The following is a 16728-nucleotide window of genomic DNA, read 5'->3' on the forward strand; positions in this document are numbered from 1 at the left end:
GCGTCTGGTGACCGAGTCCCCGCTGTGTGTCTGTTTGAGCTGTGGTTGCTGTGGCAGGGGATACTGAAATGAACACTTTCATGCTCTTGGTTACTTTTGTATCTAGGGTTATTCCCCAGGGCAGATATTAAGAAGTGGGATGACGGGATGGAATAAGGCTTTTTTAATGCCCCTCGGTGTATATTGCCAAGTCGTCTTCCTAGAGGGTTGTACCCGTGTTCGTTGCCATCAGCTGTGGAATTAGCAGCGTCTTAAGTCACTGAAAGTTGAGACGGGCAACAAGAAATTCCCCTAAAAGAAAACCTTCAAGATAAATGGAACAGGATGATGCCAAATGAGTCATTCTGTTCACTGAATAGATCACCTGGTTGGTCTTTCAGTTATTTATTTATTTATTTATTTATTTATTTATTTATTTATTTATTTATTTTAATGTTTGTTTATTTTTGAGAGTGACATAGAGCATGAGCAGGGGAGGGGCAGAGAGAGAAGGAGACACAGAATCCAAAGCGGGCTCCAGGCTCTGAGCTGTCAGCACAGAGCGCGATACGGGGCTCGAACTCACGAACCGTGAGATCATGACCTGAGCCAAAGTCGGATGCTCAACCGACTGAGCCACCCAGGCACCCTGGTCTTTAAGTTGTTTTTATTTTCAGGTGGATGCTTTTAAGAGATAATCAATGTTTGGGGTAGAGTGAACACTTCAAAAATTTGGTTTTTACCCAGTGATAGAGTTGTGATCCCAGACTGTCTGACCTGGAAGCGGTCCTGTGTTTGTTAGGTCATCTTATCTGACCCTACTGTTTTCAGTGAGGAGCCAGGACCAGCCAGGGCATGTGAAGGTCCGAGGTCACAACCCAAGCTGTGACCGAGGACTTGAGTCCCTGGACACCCAGCCCAGGCCTCTCTGCACTGAGCCTCCCAGATATCCAGTTCTGCCCAGGATGCAGGAGGAGGCCAGGATGTTTTTGTTTGTTATGCAAAGGGAAGAATATGTTTATTCAAACGTTTTGTACGCACAGAAATATGATATGAGCCACATAGATAAAATCCACCTTTCCAGTCGCCCCATTAAAAGAGTTAAAAAGGTACAAATGACATTTTTTTCTTTTTTATTGTAGTTGTATTGAGGCGTAATTCGCATGCCGTGAAATTCACCCTTTTAGAGTGTATGGTTCACAGTTTCTGTATATTCTCAGAGGGGCGCAGTTATCACCGTGGTTGAATTCTATAACATTTTCATCACTCCCAAAAGAAACCCAGTACCCAGGGGCACCTGGGTGGCTCCATCGGTTGAACGTCCGACTTCGGCTCAGGTATGATCTCATGGTTCGTGGGTTCGAGCCCCCACATCAGGCTCACCGCTGTCAGTGTGGAATTGGCTTTGGATTCTCTGTCCCCCCCCTCTCTCTGCCCCTTCCGTGCCGTCTGTCTGTCTCTCTCTCTCTCTCTCTCTCTCTCTCAAAACTAAATAAACGTAAGAAAAAAAAAAAGAAACCCAGTGCCCATCAGCACACACTCCATACTTTCCCTCTGCCCAGTCCTAGGCAACCACTAAATCTGCTTTCTGTCCCTCTGGATTTGCCTGTTCTGGACATCTCCTTCTAACGGAATTGCACCCCATGTGGTTTTTGGTGACTGGTTTCTTTCCCTTAGCATAATGGTTTCAAGGCTCATTCACATTGTAGCATGTGTCGGTGCCTTAGTCCGTTCCGTGGCCACATCAGACTCTCTTGGGTGGATATAGGAAGGCCAGACTTTGTATCCTATCGATTCTCCCTGACGGGGAGTCCTAATCCCAGCCGGGAAAGTCACGTTGAAAGTCTGAACTGTTGAGGTGGCCCTGGCTTGTTCTATTGGAAGCAACCAGAGCACGTGACACAGGAAGCCAGCATTGAAAACAGCAATATATGTATTTTTTAATTTATTTACTTAAATTCAAGTTATTTAACATACAGTGTAGTTAGTGATGGTTTCAGGAGTAGAACCCAGTGATTCATTACTTACATATGACACCCAGTGCTCATCCCAGGTGCCCTCCTTAATGCCCATCCCCCATTTAGCCCATCCCCCCACCCAACACCCCTCCGGCAGCCCTCAGTTTGTTCTCTGTATTTAAGAGTCTCTTATGGTTTGCCTGCCTCTTTTTTTTTTTTTAATTCTATTTTTTAAAATTTATATCCAAATTAGTTAGCATATAGTGCAACAATGATTTAGGAGTAGATTCCTTAATGCCCCTTACCCATTTAGCCCATCCCCCCCCCAAAACCCCTCCAGCAACCCTCAGTTTGTTGGGTCTCTTAGGGTTTGTCTCCCCCTCTGTTTTTATAGTATTTTCCTTCCTTTCCCCTATGTTCATCTGTTTTGTCTCTTAAAGGAAACCGGGAATATTCTATATGGATGGGAATTATATGCTGACAGGAAGAGATCAGGAAATGCACTTCTCAGATTTATTAGATCATATAACTTTGTTGGGAGCTGGAAAGGATGTCGGAAATGGTCTAGCCCACCCCCTCATCATCTTACTGCTGAGGTAACTGAGGCCCAGAGAGGGGAAGTGGCTTGTCTCGGGTCTCAGGCCCCACTTTTCACTTCTTTCTTGAGCCAGAGATTCCCCCTGGCTTCTGTCTCGGTTTCCTAAGGTACCCTCCTTCTCCTCCTTGTATCGGGCTCATCACAGATGGGTATGGGGTACCTCCTGGGAGGAACTGTCCCCTTCCTGGATGGAGGGCCTTGGTTCACAGTCACATCCCTCCCTGTGCCTTCCCGGTTTTCCCTGGCTCCCAGGCCCACCCTCCTCCACCAGGGGGCCGTGGGAGGGGAACCATGACCGCTGAGGGGTGCGTTCCGGGGGGGCCCCTTGAGCAACTCCGCGGTCGCCTCCCAGCCCCACTGCTTACGGAGGCAGAGCTGCCCTGGCCGCTCCAGACATAACAAGTAGGAGCAGTCGGAGCAGGAAGAAAACCCAAATGAGAAATCTGGGAAGGTCAAGACCGGAGCCAGATGCTTATCAAGAGGAACACTAATAGTGTTTTTGTGAACTGAGCGGTCAGCCGTTTCCCTGAAGGTAATAAAAGACACATCATGCTGGGCATTCAGGAGACTTCGGGGGAAGAAAATCGTGCGGTGGAATGGATCGGACACTTTTCCCCCAGCACGGACAATAATAGGTCGGGAAAGACTGTCAGAGGCCGCAATACTGACCAGACCCGAGCATTCACCGCGGTGTGCAGGGAAGGGCTTTTTTTTTTTTTTTTTTTTTTTTTGGCCGATGAAACTGAAAAGTAATGATCAATGACAGGCGCCATGAAAACATAGACACGTTGTTCTGGAAAAGGCACCTCTTTACTAGTAAAGTTGAAGCTGCAACACCGAGCCGCCCTTGTGACTGACGGCACATTTAGGGGTTCGCAGCCAACTGGCCAGGTGCCCCCCACCCCCAGAGCCCGTTGTCGGTCGGGAGAGGCGGGCTCAGGCTCAGGCTTGTCTGGGGCAGGGTCAGAGTGTGCGCGCCCCTCGCCTTACCCCTGCCTCATCTGCTGCCCGGCCTCTGCAGGCGGCTCCGTGCTCAGGGCCCCGTGGGGCTGGGGGGCACCTTCGCGGTCTGAGGGCTGGCGTCAGGCGAGCTTTTCCCACCCTCGGCCGTCTGGGAGACTGCGCCAGAAAGGGGGGCTGCCAGCATTTGGAAGCGCCAGTGTGGGCTGGAAATTGAGGCCAGGCTCCCAGGCTCCGCCTCCTCTTCCTCCTTTCTTCATTATGAGGAGAGAAATAGGTCACCCCGGACTCTCCTGAATTTCATTTCTTTATTTCTGTGCAGAAGACAGGGAGCATGGGAGTGCATCATGCAACCTTAAAAAAAAAAAATAGTAATAATAACAGCGGCTCCTTGTGAATTCAGTGTATTATTATTTTTTATGACTTTGTAAAAATGTTTTTTAATTTATTTTTGAGAGAGAGAGGGAGAGTGTGCAGGATCGGCCAGGGTAGGGATAGAGAGGCAGAGAGGGGGGGTACACAGGATCCGAAGCGGGCTCTGCACTGACAGCAGAGAGCCCGATGCGGGGCTCGAACCCATGAACCGTGAGATCATGCCCCGAGCCAAAGTCAGAAGCCCAGCCAACCAGGCGCCCCGTGAATTCAGTTTATTTTAACAAGGAGGGGTCCAAGGGCCTTTGGCCTTGAGAAGTTTGACTCCAGAACTGTGTCTTCCGTTTCCTTCTTCCTTAGATTTGCAGACGGTGGCCCTGATGATGCACAGGATTTTCAAGTTTATTTTAGACCTCAGCCTCTGCTGCCGTAGCCACAGCCAAGTGATACCTGTCTCCCTCCTGGGCATTTTTCTCTGCAAGGTTCAGAGCAACCTCGTTGTGCAGGGGCCCCTCTGCGTCAGGCCCCCAGCGTCCTGGAATTTGCAGTCACAGCACTGATTAGAATGGGGGTCTGGTTTCCCGGAATGTGCAAAGTCTCGCTTCTGTTTCTGCTGCCTCCACACCCCAGACCAGCGCTGGGCCAGCCTCTGGGTTGGAGCTGTTCCTGACAAGCTTACTTGGAATTTAATGGAGTGGGACAGACAGATCGCAGTCTCTCAAACTGAAAACGTGGAGAAAATGAGTTTTTCGGGGCATCTTTGCTGCCTCCACTGGGTTATGCTTCTTCTCCTCCCAGGCAAGCCGCTTGCAAACAGGAGGCCCCATTCCCTTTGCACATCGTGACTCATTACCCATTAGGAACCTGTTTAAATGGATTCTCTGCTGACCCTCAGGGAGAAAGTAGTGAAAGTTCACTGCAAGGCGAGGAAGCCTCCTTCTGTTTCTCCGCCCGCCCGCCGTCTGGCTCCTGTAATGCAGCCTGCTGCTTCTCTTTCTCCCCCCCCTTGGCTGGTCTGGCCTCTCCCACCCCTCTCACAGTCATTCTTGAATTCATCATGCAACCTCACAAAGAGAGCTTTTCTTAGTGAAAAATCATCCCCCTTGCCCTCCCTGAATGTGGACCAGCACCTCTCCCAGCTGCACGGTGTCAGGTTAGTTAACCGCCTGCTTCCTGGTCCCATCTCCACGCCCCTACCCAAGTGGGAACAGGTGGCCCGCTCCTGTTTCAGGTGCCCGCACTCGGCAGAGTTGTGGAGCCCAGTTCCAATGCTGACATCAAAAGACCCTGATGTGTTGGGGCGCCTGGGTGGCTCAGTTGGTGAGGCATCCGACTCTTGATCTCAGCTCAGGTCTTGATGTCAGGGTCATGAGTTCAAGCCCCGCGTTGGGGGAAGCCCACTTTAAAAAAAAACAAAAACAAAGGTCTGATGTGGCAAGCGGGGTGGCGGGGGGACCCGTCATTGAGCAAAAGCGCAGTGTCCCCGCCATCATAGCATCGGGCCATGGCAGGCCCCTCATATGTGTTGGCCTTGGCTGCAGCCCTCTCATTCTCTGCTTTGTTTTGTCGCTCTGAGATTGATGTCCTCACCCCATCAGAAGTGCGGGGACCTTGGGCGCAGAGCAGTGCCGCGCTGGGGAAGTAGGAGGAGCCTCGGTGGGACAATCTTTGGATCCTGACTGCGTGTGCTACCCACCCCCACCTCCCCCTGTCCAGGCTCCACTTGGCCTCTCTGTGAAGGTGCCAGACTGTGAGCAGGACAGAGCAGGTGGGAGAGCAGGCCCCGGGCATGTGCAGGTGATGTGCCAGGAGTGGAATTTCCTCCTGCAGGTCCCCTCTGGAGTTGAGCCCGGATTTATTTACCCAGCAAGTAGCCTCTTGGTAGTTACTCTTCATCTAGCCGTGCTAGGGACGAAGAAAAGTTCAGATGTGCCCCTCGGTGTGCCCTTCATCAAAAGGTGAAATAGAGGCCACCCTTCAGCATGCAGCCCCCTGGCAATACATTCTGGGGGTGTCCCTGGATCGTCAGCCTGAATTGTGGCTGCTACTTGGAGGAAGGGGGCTCCAGAGGCTGGAACTCATATGGGGTGGGGGGCTCCTGTTCGAGCGTTGGGGCTGTGGGAGGGTGGCTGATGACAGCTGAGAGTGTGTCCCAGACCCTGCAAGCAACTGAGCCATTCCTAAAGACTATGGAAATGTTTCATGACACCCCATTGGGGGCCGATTGACGGTTTCTGAGCCCGTGGGAGCCTGGCTGGAAGTGCCTCTGCTGGTGGCCAGAGTACGTTTCCCCAGGCTTTGGGGCTGGCCTTGAATCTAGAGCATGGGGGGTCCAAGCTGGTGTCTCAGGGGTGATTACTCCTCCTGGTCATCACCTGGCCCGGGGCCCAGGGTGTCCCTTCAGGTGAACGCGGGAACAGGCTTTCCTCTGGCCTTCATCTCCGACCTCTGCATGGTGCGTTTCGTGCCCTTGCCTTTGAAAGGGCTTCGTTTCTTTTGTCACTTGTGCCCGGGCCCGTGTGGTGTGACAGAAGGAAGAGAAGGGCTGGACCGGAAGCTCGAGGGAGGCAGGGGCGAACGGAGGAGAGCCAGCTATCCCCGCCTGCCCTCCCGCGGTCCCTTGGCGAAGAAGGCTCTGGCCAGCTCTGGCCCTGTTGGCTGAGTGTCTCTCTTCACATTTCGCCTTTTCCCCTGCGTCCTGCCGATTGTTGGAGCTGGTCTGTGCTGGGATTTGTAGGCTTGAAAGGACCGGTACCTTTGGTGGCGCTTGAAGTGGAAGCAATCAGGTGACACATCACAAGGGATTTCTTCCCTTTCTCCTCGGGGGCTGGGAGGGACCCTGGAAGCCACCCAGTTGAGCCTCCTTATTTTATTATTTTTTTAAAACTCTATTTAGTTTTGAGAGAGAGAGAGAGCAGGGGAGGGGCAGAGAGAGAGAGGGAGAGAGAATCCCAAGCAGGCTCCGCACCGTCAGTACGCAGCCGGATGCTGGGCTCGAACTCACGAAGTGTGAGATCATGATCTGAGCCGAAACCAACAGACGGATGCTTCGCCAACTGAGCCCCACCCAGTGACCCCGCGCCTCCTTATTTTAAAGTTGAGGAACCTTCAGCCCCAGGGCCTCGCCTGTGGTTGCGTACTTGTCTCATCCACGTGTGAGGCGTGCCCGGTGCGTTGGACCACGGAACGGGAGTGCCCGCCTCCCGGCACATGGAGCGCCCGTCACCCCTGACGGCTGCCTGTGGGCTCCTGGGCTCTGCCAGACTCAGTATCTCCATCAGCTCCTGGGCAGCGGGTGCTGCCTCTCAGTACTTCTGCACTTTGGGTTTTAAATCAAATGAAATGAAACGCAGACAGGCCCGGCGTCATGGGCATGCCTCTCGTGCAGTCCGTGCTCCGACGGACCCCACACCCGGGTTAACGCCCCGTGGCCACCGTCTTGGACTTCTCGATAATTCTGGAGCAAGGAGCCCCTGCAGTTTCATTTTGCACAGGGCCCTGCGCGTCGCCTCTCCGGTCCTGAATGTAGGACAGGGCATTAAAATGCCCATGATTTGATCAATCTCCTCTTGCAACTGGTTTGAATTTTGGGAACATGCTGTTCCCTGTGAATAAAGGGGGATTCATTTCTTTTCCCTCGAATACACTGTGTTCTGTTTTCCAAATTAGCTCTACTTCTCGATTCTCTTGAGAAACTGGAAGGCGCGATTGTTCTTGTTGGAAGCCAAGGCTGGATTGTTAGTCCCGAGTTCTGGCCCTGAGCTCTCAGGCACGAAGTGGGAAGCCTTTTCCTACAGTCATGGGGCCGCAGGGGGCTGGAGGCCGAGGGAAGGGGCCGGCGCCTGGAAGGGAGGCTACGGCAGCAGAGCACAGGGGGAAGCTTCCCGCCTGTGCCACCTGCCAGCTCTCAGGACGTGAGCAACATGCTTCGCTTCTCGGCCTTACGTCTCACATCCTTCATTTTGCCATCTTTCCGGAGACTGGGCATGGGATTCACCCTAGAGGCTTGCAGGAACATTTAGAGATAATGCTCGTTGAGTGCCTCGCATTCTGCTTGCACGTAGTAGATGCTTAGTAAATGAGTACTGGTATTATTCTCATTGGTGTTATTATTTTATTGCCAATATTGTCGGTTGGGTGGGACTGGCCCAGCTGTATGGGAGGAGAATGAGGATTCCAGGCAGGAAGGAAAATAGGGTGAGTGCAGGGGTGGGTGGGGTGGAGCGTAGTGGGCCCGGAGGCTGGTGAGAAGTTTGCAGCAGCGGAGGGTGTATCTCAAGGGGTCCTGGGAGAGCGAGTTGGGGAATCAGGGCAGTGGGGAGCTGTGCTCAGGAGATGCAGACCAGCGTGGGGGTCCTGCAGGAAGTTCACACCCCCCAGGTGGTAACCGTCATTTTGGGGGCGACACTGAAAACGGGCCGGGCATGCCTGAATGAGAATGCAGAAACGGGATTCTGAGAAGTCTTAGGAGTGTGGGAGGAGGCGCTTGGGAGCCCTGAAACGCACCTGGGTGGTGCGCAGGCTGAGAGCTGGGAGGTGATAATGGCCTTGAGGGCAGGCTTTGTGGGCACTGTCCCGCTTTGGACTCCCCACCACCTGGACGAGGTGGTACTATCTTCAGGATGCAGAACGGGAGACTGAGGCTCGGACGGAGAGAAAGCCACTGCCGGAAGTTAACACGGCTGGAAGGGGCAGCATCAGGATTTGAGGCCAAGTCTGGCTCTGGAGTCATCCTGGCACTGACGGGAGCCTTGTGATCTTTCCCAGCGTCGCTGACGCTGCTAGGAATCTTCTGGGGCTGGAGCTCAGCCCGGCATCCCATCTATTCCCTGTAGGTGCGACCCGGAGCTGCCAGGCCAGATTGGGAAACCGTGGAGCCGAGAACAGGGTCAGGGCATCTGGGATCCATGCTGGGATTCCTGGAGCCAGGTCTGCGGTGGCAGCTGCCCCCGGGGCGGCCCCGGGGCTCTCCTGGGACTGCCAGGAGGGCTCCATTGGTCCTCCTAAAGCAGATGCCTCCCCTGCTAGCCATGGTGTCTGGACGGTGACCGGGAGTCCTGGTGACTGAGGCAGCGCATCCTGTAGATGTAGCTCAAGGGTCCCCCACTCCTCGCCTTACACGGCGAGCCAGTCACGAGCTCCAGAAATCCAGGGAGCTGGGGAGTGAGTGGGACTCAGGCCTGCTACTCGGTTAGGAGCTGGTCCTCCCACCTCCCTGCTGGCAGGTCCAGGTTGTATGGGACCTGAGACATAGACAATTCAGGAACCTCTTTGCGAAAAAGAATTCAAGGGGCGCCTTGGATGGCTCAGCTGGTTAAGCATCTGATTCTTAATTTCGGCTCAGGTCATGATCTCCCAGTTTGTGGGATCGAGCCCCACGTCGGGCTTTGTGCCGACAGCGCGGAGTCTGCTTGGGATTCTCTCTCTCCCTCTGCCCCTCTTCAGCTTGTGCGTGCGTGCGTGTGCGTGTGCGTGCGTGTGTGCTCTAAAAGATTTTTAAAAATTTACAAAAGAAAGAAAAAGTTCAAAATTATAGAGCCTTGGATCACCTTTCATATGACAGTGAGTTTGTAATGTTTCCTATGGAGACAATAGAATTCTTTATTGTTATTATTATTATTATTATTACTATTCTTTTAAGTTTATTTATTTTGAGAGAGAGAGAGAAAGCACAAACAAGTGAGGGGCAGAGAGGAGGAGAGACAGAATCCCAAGCAGGCTCTGTGCCATCAGCCTAGAGCCCGATGCAAGGCTTGAGCTCAGCTCATACCCTGAGCTGAGATCGAGTCTGAAGCTTACCTGGCTAAACCACCCAGGTGCCCTACTGTGATTATTATTAATTAAGTCTTTCCTCTGGCGTATTTCTCTGCTCCCATATACTTTCATACCCTGTACAACCTCTGGCCTGCGCTGAGGAGCTGGCAGGAGGGAAGTATACGAGTTTGATCTTTTCCTCTTGCCCCACATCTAATCTTTACCAGACATTTTTGCCTTAAATAGGAACACACGCACACTTTGATGTTTTTAAAGCACGGGTCTAATTCGGTGCTAAATCTTCGGAGAGGAGCATAGATAAAAGTCCACCTGTTGGTTCGTGGCCCCCACATTGTGATTTTTCATTTTCACTGCAACGCATTTGTCTTCACTGTGATCACGAATGTCAAATTCTTAACCTAGTGCCTGGCACTTTTCAGCAAACACTCAATAATGGAAGTGTCTGTTATGCTAATTTTGATACGAATTAATGAAACTGGGCAGGCTGTGTGTATCTCTCTCTTCCCCCCTGCGTGGAAGTTTTTGAAAGTAGGTAAGTATTATCTGTAAAACCCCGGGGAAGATGGGGTTCAAGGAAGCAGCATTTATGGAGTTGTGTGTTTTCCTAGTAGTTTATACAGAGGAAAGAAAAATCATTTATTATCTTTGGATGAAATCCTGGCAGTTTTAAACTCATTAAATAATAGGAAATGTTGGCTGCTCTTAATGGGTCATTTGTTGTGTTAAACATTAGTAATGATAAATATTTATTAGGTAGATGGAAAGGCCTGTCCTGTAAAATGCTGTGACTCATTATTCTAATCCTAGTTATTCACAGTTTTTCAGTTTAAAGTGAAATATTTACCTATTATGTATTTAATATTTTTGCTGCTATAATTGGTATTTAAAAAATTTTAATTTCCAACAGTTTAAAAAAATTTTTTTAATGTTTTTATTTATTTTTGAGAGAGAGAGAGAGAGAGAGAGAGAGAGAGAACATGAGTGAGGGAGGGGCAGAGAGAGAGGGAGACACAGAACCCGAAGCAGGCTCCAGGCTCCAAGCTATCAGCACAGAGCCCTACGTAGGGCTTGAATTCACGGGCCATGAGATCATGACCTGAGCTAAAGACAGACACTCAGCTAACTGAGCCATCCAGGCGCCCCAATAGCTTATTGTTTTTTTAAAAGATGTTCATGGGGCACCTGGGTGGCTCAGTCGGTTGAGCGTCCGACTTCGGCTCAGGTCATGATCTCACAGTTCGTGGGTTCGAGCCCCGCATCGGGCTCTCTGCTGACAGCTCAGAGCCTGGAGCTTGTTTCAGATTCTGTGTCTCCCTCTCTCTCTGCCCCTCCCCTGTTCGTGCTCTGTCTCTGTCTCAAGAATAAACAAACATTAGAAAAATTAAAAAAAAAAAAACTTAAAAAAAAAAAAAGATGTTCATGACCTGAGCTGAAGTCAGACACTCAACTGACTGAGCCACCCAGGCGCCCCAATGGTTTATTGTTTTTTTAAAAAATGTTTTATTTCTTTTAGAGAGCGAGCGAGAGAGAGCAGAGGCAGGGGAGGGGCAGAGAGAGAGAGAGACAGAATCTGAGGCGGCTCTAGGCTCTGAGCTGTCAGCACTGAGCCCGATGCAGGGCTCGAACCTGTGAACCACGATATCATGCCCTGAACTAAAGTCAGACGCTTCACCGACTGAGCCACCCCGGTGTCCCCAATAGTTTATGGTTAATACATAGAAATACGATTGTGTGTGTTGACCTGTGTTCTCTTGTGACATTGACACACTCACTCACTCCAGCAGGTATACTTGAGATTCTTAAGCAATTTCCATATGGACTATCGTGCCATCTTCAAATAGTAGCAGGTTTATGTTTTCCTTTCTAATCTCTATGCCTTTAATTTCTTTTTCTAGCTTAACTGTTCCAATTAGGACATCAATACAATACTGAATGGAAGAGTGAATGGCCTTGTCGTGCTCCCAGTTTTAGAGAGAAAGCATTCAGTCTTTCACCGTTGAGAATGATGTTGGTTTCAGGTTTTTTTTATTAATCCCTTTTATCAGGTGAAGGAAGTTCTCTTTCTGGTTTGCTGAGTGTTTTTGTCACGAGTGGGCGTTCAGTTTTGTCCCATCTTTTTGCAACTATTGGGATAATCGCTTGAGTTTTCTCAGCACCACATTGATTAGTTTTCTGATGTGAAGTCTTATCGATCCTTTCTGGAACAAGCCCCACCTGGTCACGATATATCATCCTTTTTGCTACCCTTTGTGCGGGTTAGCCTTGTACGCTGGGGAGCACAGGTCAACATCCAGGCCGGAAACATTGGCCTGCCACACAACTTGCCCTTGATCTCTGCCTCTGCAGCGGCGGCCGTGATGGCCCTGGGAGGAGGAATTTCCAGGACCTGAACAAATTTGCTGAGGTGGGGAGCCTGGTTCTGTGGACACCCTCACGTCTCCCCTTAACTTCTCTGCTGTACCGCTGAGGCGTGTGGTGTTCACACCTGTCCAGAGCTGTCTCCTGAGCACCTTTACCGTAAAAAGAGCAGCACTGTTTATTTTTATTATTATTTATTTATTTATTTATTTATTTAAAAAAAATTTTTTTTTTAACGTTTATTTATTTTTGAGACAGAGAGAGACAGAGCATGAACAGGGGAGGGGCAGAGAGAGAGGGAGACACAGAATCTGAAATAGGCTCCAGGCTCTGGGCTGTCAGCACAGAGCCCAACGCAGGGCTCAAACCCACGGACCGTGAGATCATGACCTGAGCCGAAGTCGGACGCTTAACCGACTGAGCCACCCAGGCGCCCCTATTTTTATTTTTAAACTCTACACTGCGACTTGGCCAAACACTTCATATACAGTAGCTCATACACTCGGCCTCAGAACCGCACTGAGGCAGGTTTATTGTCACCCCATTTTCTGGACAAGGGGGATGAGACTTGGAGGAGTGAGGTGACATACCGAAGGTCACACAGCAGGTAACTGCTGTGCCGAGCGCCACACTTACTCTGCTGAGACCACAGCCTGGGCTCTTAGCCATTTTCCCCAGGCTTAGTGGCCTGGATGCCCCGGCCCTCCTCCATCCGTCTAAAATCACCTAGATTGTGGCAGAGCCAGCCGGGGTCCACCTTGGGGAATTCTCCACCTCGGGTGACCCTTCTGGAAGGAAGACAGTTGGCTGGCAGTTGAGATGTGAGCAGGTGAGCCAGCCAGGGTTTGTAACGACCAGGGGGCCGTGCCAGCCTCCTCTAGTTTGATGCACAGCCTTTGACATGGAGCGGGACTCTGACCCTGAGCCATGCTGGTCTTAGAGACGTTTCCATTCCTCATTCTGAAATAGCATTTCGAGAAGCCAAACACCACTTCTCTGGTTTCACATTTTGCCCATCTTTGAACAATCAGTTGATGTTCCTTATGATCATTGTTTCTGCTCTATTTCATTTTCCCGCCGATGCGGGTCCCCTTGGTGATGGCGGGGGGCGGGCGGGGGGGGGCACTGGTGGTTTTCTCATCAAAGCTTCACAATTAAGGCTTGTCAGTTGGGCTCTTCATTATGGTCCGTCCTCCCGCTTTTCCTCCTCTCTGCGTACTCACGTGCGGAGTTTGGAGAGTCCTGTGCCCGGCCTCAAATTCCACAAGTTCTTTATCTTGCCATCGCACGTTGGGGTGAGAGGGAGAGACGGGGATCAGATCACAGAATGTTGGAACTGGGCTGGATGGACTTTGCAGCTCATTCTAGAGGCAGTCGGCCCCATTTCACAGATGGGGAAATGAAGGCCACCCGGAAAGTGGGATGGGCCCTGGGCCTTCTAAGCGCCCAGGCCCGTGTCCTCGCTGATCTCCCATGTTGTTTTCCTGGAATGCACCGTGCCTGGAGCCACTTTCTCTAGTTTATGTGACAAAGCAGCTGGTTCTCACAGGACCTGGAAAAACCCATGTTCATTTTTACCCCTGATGCAGCCAAATTCTCCCATGCCTACTCTGGGAAGTCAGAAAGAGGAAGTGAATCAAGGATCCTTGCTGGTAAGACTCTTGTGATTGAGAGGGTCCCTGAAACGCCATGCTGACCTGGAGGTTGCTGGCCTTTTGGCGTTAAACCTCCTTTTGGCCTTTCCCAGGAAGCTGGCCTGAGGAGGCCCAGATGCGTTTGTTTACAGCTGTCTCTGGGTGATGGTCGCCAGGTTCTGTGGTCAGAAGGAATGTTTCTGTCCCCTTATTTATATCTCCCTTGAGAGCCCTTGGGGAGACAGACCAATCAATTAACCGCCACTACCTGGAAACCTGGGAGATGGCAGATATGTCTGGGGCCGGTATTAAGAAGAAAAGTTGTAGGGGTGCCGGGGTGGCTCAGTCAGTTGAGCGTCGGACGTCGGCTCGGGTCATGATCTCGCGGTTCTTGAGTTTGAGCCCCGCATCGGGCTGTCTGCTGTCGTGGTGAAGCCTGCTTCGGATCCTCTGTCTCCCCCTCTCCCTGCCTGCCCCCTGCTCGCGCATGCTCTCTCTCTCTCAAAGCTAAACACTTTTTTAAAAAAGAAAAAGTTGTAGATTTGCCCAGATTTCCCCGTTATTTATACTCTGTATTAAGAACATGTAGTGTCGGGGCACCTGGGTGGCTCAGTCGGTTAAGCGTCCGACTTCGGCTCAGGTCGTGATCTCGCGGTCTGTGAGTTCGAGCCCCACGTCAGTCTCTCTGTTGACAGCTCAGAACCTGGAGCCTGCTTCTGATTCTGTGTCTCCCTCTCTCTGACCCTCCCCCCATTCATGCTCTGTCTCTCTCTGTCTCAAAAATAAATAAACGTTAAAAAAAATAAAAAAAAAAAAGAACATGTAGTGTTTGTGGAGAAGTCATTTAAGGTCTGTGAGCCTCAGTTTCCCTAAATATAATATGGGAACAATACCTGATTTTCCTCACCCTTAGGGAGGCAGGGTGACCAACAAGCACCTACTGCATGAAGGGGCTTTAAAAGCAAAAATGATAAAATGATGCTACCACGAACTTGTTGAATTAGTTTTCCTTATCTGGTGGGTGCAGACCTTCTGACCTTAGAAAATCAGGCTGTGCAAAAAGAGAGTGGATTCCAGCCCTGGAGTAAAGTAGCGCAGAGCCCGGCAGCCCGGCCACAGAGGGGCCCTTTGCTCATCGATGATCTCTCACTTCTCAGAAGGGAAGCGTGGGAGAGGCAGGCTGGTCCCCTCGATGTCCCGGGGCCCAGCGTATCGAGTTGCATTGCTGAGGTCTCTGGTGGGGACACGCAGCCGTGGGTTCAGCACAGTCTAGACAGGGAGCCACCGGGGAAACCTGTGGAGACGAAACTCTGAGAGCCACAGGCACTGGCAAGGCTCACAGCTTTTACTGCCGGCCCAGAGCCTGGGAAGCGGCTGCAGCCCTTGCTCACGGGGAGGGAGGCGTGTGGGTGTGTGAGTCTCTGTGTGTGTGTATAAGTATGTGTGTGTGTGTGTGCACATTTATATGTGTATGTGAGTGCATGTGTAAATGCGGGTGAGTGTGGGTGTGTGGTTCTGTGTGTGTGAGTGTATGTTAAGAGTGTGCATATACGTGAGTGTATGTGTGTGGGAGTGTGTATATGTGTGCATGTATGTGCACGTATATGCGAGTGGGTGTGAGAGTATACAGGCATACGTGGGTTTGTATGAGAGATGGAGTCTGTGCATGAATGTCTGAGTGTGCATGTGTATGTGTGGGCTCATGGGTATGAGTGTGTATGTGTGGGTGTGTTTGCACCTCTGTGCACATGTGTTGGGAGTGGGGCACACAGGCCCTATCTTGGGTTAGTGATGGACAGTTTTGCAGGCCAGTGGTTTCTTTTTTAAAAATTTTTTTAACATTTATTTGAGACAGAGAGAGACAGAGCATGAACGGGGGAGGGTCAGAGAGAGAGGGAGACACAGAATCCGAAACAGGCTCCAGGCTCTGAGCTGTCAGCACAGAGCCCCACGCGGGGCTCGAACTCATGGACCATGAGATCATGACCTGAGCCGAAGTCGTTCGCTCAACCGACTGAGCCACCCAGGTGCCCCCAGTGGTTTCTTTTTAAGCTGCAGGGTGGTTTGTGAATCCCGCTGAGTGAGCTGTGACAGGGAGTGACAGGTGAGGGGGACAGATCCGTGCTTCTTAGACCATCTGTGGCAAAGGAACAGATTTCTTTTCCTTTTATTCCCTATCCATTATGGATCAATTAAAATGAATTCCTACCAAAATGTCATAAAAAGGACACAAAATATAAGCCTCAGTTTAAAATGTTTGGGTGCGCCAGACGGAAGGTTACCGCTGTAAGGGCTCCTGCAGGTTCCCTGTCAGTGTCTGCATGGGACCGAGGGGCCATGACGCTGGCAGGGCCACTGGTCCCTGGAGCCTGCTTTGTGTCGCATTGGGCTAGGCGACTGGCCCGAGGGAGGCGTGGAGAGAGCCAGGAAGGGGTTCTTTGCGGCAGACTAGCCTAGAACCGCCCTGGTCCGTGAAGGCAGAGAGACATGTCGAGGGATATCAGCAGGTGGCATGAATTTGGGGCCAGAGCAGCAGGCTCAGGGAATAACTTCCTGGGGCTACCCTGCCTCTGTCACCACCCGTGCTAGCAGGACGGGTGTCCTGGGACCTGAGTCTCTGGTAGCTCCTTTCTGCACCAGATGCCATGGTGTTGGCAGAGACCAACTTTCTGGCCTTGCTGGGTGAGAGCCCTACACTGGGATGTGGGATCGCTTTGTCTGAAAGTAGCTTTGAAATGGGGGCTCACTAATTACAGGGTGTATGTTTATATAGAAATTGCGGTCGTTTGATTTCTCTCTCTTTCTTTCCCCCCTAACAGTATCAAGGCACTTCTTGTGCCTTCTGGCCTGGGATGTCCCAGGGTGTTGGAAGAAACCAGACGTAATGGAAAGTTGCTCTGGGGACAGACGGTGGCCTCTGTTCACCTTTGTGGTATCAGTGGGAAAGACAGGATCTGTGCCTTTGCCTTAATGCCTTTTCATGATAGTGTTTTCAGTCTATAATGTCTAATGGGCATCTCCTCCAAAGCAACCTCAGCCCTCCCCTCGGTGGTGGCGATGTGCTGGGAAGGGCTGGCAGGGCTGTGGCGGAGGG

General features: G+C 51.2%; 1 protein-coding gene across 1 annotated transcript in view; it reads left to right on the plus strand.

The window, feature by feature from the left end:
* The window catches only part of HTRA1 (HtrA serine peptidase 1), a 51973-nt gene that overhangs the window by 10252 nt on the left and 24993 nt on the right, over positions 1–16728 (plus strand). The window lies entirely within an intron of this gene.

Source organism: Felis catus, chromosome D2 (genome assembly GCF_018350175.1).
Source record: "Felis catus isolate Fca126 chromosome D2, F.catus_Fca126_mat1.0, whole genome shotgun sequence".
In the NCBI taxonomy this organism is placed as follows: Eukaryota; Metazoa; Chordata; class Mammalia; order Carnivora; family Felidae; genus Felis; species Felis catus.